Source organism: Gracilinanus agilis, chromosome 1 (assembly GCF_016433145.1).
Source record: "Gracilinanus agilis isolate LMUSP501 chromosome 1, AgileGrace, whole genome shotgun sequence".
Lineage (NCBI taxonomy): Eukaryota > Metazoa > Chordata > Mammalia > Didelphimorphia > Didelphidae > Gracilinanus > Gracilinanus agilis.
In genome coordinates this window covers 71444825-71448029 of record NC_058130.1, presented here as the reverse complement: position 1 = coordinate 71448029, position 3205 = coordinate 71444825, and positions in this window count along the sequence as shown.

Genomic DNA, 3205 nt, shown 5'->3' with positions numbered 1-3205 from the left:
CAATTGTATAAAAAATCAAGCCATACCCCAATTGATAAATGGGCAAGAGACATGAATAGGCAATTTTCAGGTAAAGAAATCAAAAGTATCAATAAGTACATGAGAAAGTGTTCCAAATTTCTAATAATTAGAGAAATGCAAATCAAAACAACTCTGAGGTATCACCTCACACCTAGCAGAGTGGCTAAAATGAAAGAAGGGGAGACTAATGAATGTTGGAAGGGATGTGGCAAAATTGGGACATTAATGCATTGCTGGTGGAGTTGTGAACTGATCCAGCCATTCTGGCTGGCAATTTGGAATCATGCTCAAGGAGCTATAAAAGAATGCCTGCCCTTTGATCCAGCCATACCATTGCTGGTTTTGTACCCCAAAGAGATCATAGATAAACAGACTTGTACGAAAATATTTATAGCCGAGCTTTTTCTGGTGGCAACAAACTGGAAAAGGAGGGTATGTCGTTCAATTGGGGAATGGCTGAACAAACTGTGGTATATGCAGATGATGGAATACTATTGTGCTAAGAGGAATAACAAACTGGAGAAGTTCCAGGCGAACTGGAGAGACCTCCGGGAACTGATGCAGAGCGAAAGGAGCAGAGCCAGAAGAACATTGTACACAGAGACTGATATACTGTGGTAAAATTAAATGTAATGGGCTTCTGTACCAGCAATAATGCAATGACCCAGGTCAGCTCTGAGGGATTTATGGTAAAGAATGCTACCCACATTCAGAGGAAGGACTACAGGAGAGGAAACATATAAGAAAAGCAACTGCTTGAACGTATGGGTCAGGGTGGACATGATTGGGGATGTGGACTCGAAATTACCACACCAATGCAACCACCAACAATTTGGAAATTGGTCTTGATCAAGGACACATGACAAAACTAGTGGAAATGTGCATGGGCCATGGGTGGGGGTAGTGCGGGGGGTGAAGGGGAAAGTAGGAGCATGAATCATGTAACCATGTTAAAAATGATTATTAATAAATGTTTAAAAAAATGATCTCAGCCAGAGTTACCTCAAATTCCTATATTAAAAGCAGATAAATTCATTTCTGAAACACAATTCACCATTCAATGGACTCAAATTAATGAAATCTTATTAATTCATTTAATATTTAATCTTAAGATTGAAATTGAGTCTCTTAGAAATTAAAGAATATGCATCAATTTTTTCCATCTCTTAAATCTTTCCAGAATATATTATAAACTTCCAATTGTTCCAAGAATGTTCAACAAATTTTCCATGTGATGTTTCTTCATTAAATAGGATTCATGACAGTTCTCACAAGAAAGAAATTACTCCTCACCTTCTTTCTCCTCTTATTTCCACAGTGTATCTCATAGATCTACATTAACCGAAGAAAAAATCCCATTCGAAAATGAAAATCAAGTAATAGAAGATAATGAAAATCATCACATCCAAATATCTACATTAACTTCTTTCATTGAAACTTTTCAGTTGTCTCTTAAGGAAACCATAACAATATATTTGTCCTCAAGGAGTTTAGTGAAAAGGCACTTACCCTGATTTTTATTATAGAGATGAATATATTTATTTGTTTGTAAAAAAGACAGGTTTGAAAATATTTATAGTTCATGCAACATTTGTTGAGGTAAATGAAGAAGAGATAGAGAAATTCTCTCCAGAACTCAATAATACCCTAGAAAATAGATTATGGTCTACTTTTCTTTCACTATTCATTACTGATTATGTAGCAAAGAGTAAGAAATATGGGTAAAACATAATCAGTAATGAATAGTGAAAGAGATCAAAGACTTGTAGACTGTTTACTAACCTCATGCCTATAAATCATTAATATTTTTTGAGGAAAAAATACAAAGGAGCTAGAAATGGAGTGCACCAAATAATCTTACATACAAAGAAAAATTGATTCAATTTTAGTAGACTAGAAATGACTCATTACTTATGAAAGAGTAATTACTGAATCAGTCTGTATCTAGCAAAAAAAAACTAACTTGTTAGAGCAAAATCAATATCATTATGAATCTTGAAGATAGAATAGAAACAAGAAAATTAAAAAAAACCTCCAACCTGACTTTTTCAAGCAAGTTATTGATACTAAAACTAGGATGAAGATGGAAGAAAATAAATCTACATAGATTACAATAATTTCATAGTGATATTAATCTATTTTCAAAATGAAGTAGCCAAAGAATCTAAAAGTTCATTATCCAGCAAGAATTGTACTTACTTGCAAAGTGGAGATATGTAGTAGACAGAGCTTGAAGTATTAACTTGTTTGTGAAATCTAACAAAATAATATTAGAGATGTATTGCCTTATAAAATAGAGAGTATACATCAGAGTGTAAAACTAACCTAAGAAAGTTTGACAAGAGAACTACCCTCCAAAAGTCATCAGAAAGGCATTTTAGAATGATCTTGGTTAGGATCTGTGACCCTAGACAAGTCATCTAATTCCCATTGTCTAATCCTTACTCCTTTTCTACCTTAGAACCAATACTCTACTCCATATTGATTTTAACATGGATGGTAAGGGTTAAAAAATGGTCTTGGAAAGACAAAAACAAACAGATGAAACATAGGAAAATATATACAGAATTTTTTATAACAAACTACTTTAACCCTCAAAAATAACTGAATTACCTACCATATTTGAATTCTACCTAATATTGCAGTCCAAGATTACCCTATACTGGCAATAGAAATTGTACTACAGGCATTAAACATGGGAAATAAGTTTTAATACTACCATATGTACCGAAATGAGATATATATTTGAGGTGGTAAAATTATGAAGGTGTTGATGGATCAACAAATAAATATATGAAGGAAAGGAAAAGATTCCAAATGTATGATAGATGTGACCAAAAAGAACAAAAGATCGCATTGTGTGTGTGTATATATATACACACACACATATCTTTGGTACCTATAAGTTGTTTTATGTTTTATGTATTGTTTGGGGGAACATCAGAATTGAAAAGATCTTTAAGTGTCTGTGAATGTGATTACTAAATAATTTCACTCATTTCATTTCAGTGTCTCTCAGGCAGCACTTGAACTCTGGCAATTTTTATAACATAGAAAGCTTAGGAAGTAATGCAGCTGATCTAAGAACTCTTCTCTAGGTAAAAGTTGAACTAGCTAGTCTAAAAGTTCAGCAAGGCAAGCTTCCCAAATCCTACTCTCCTCCATCAAGTATTCTGATTTATTC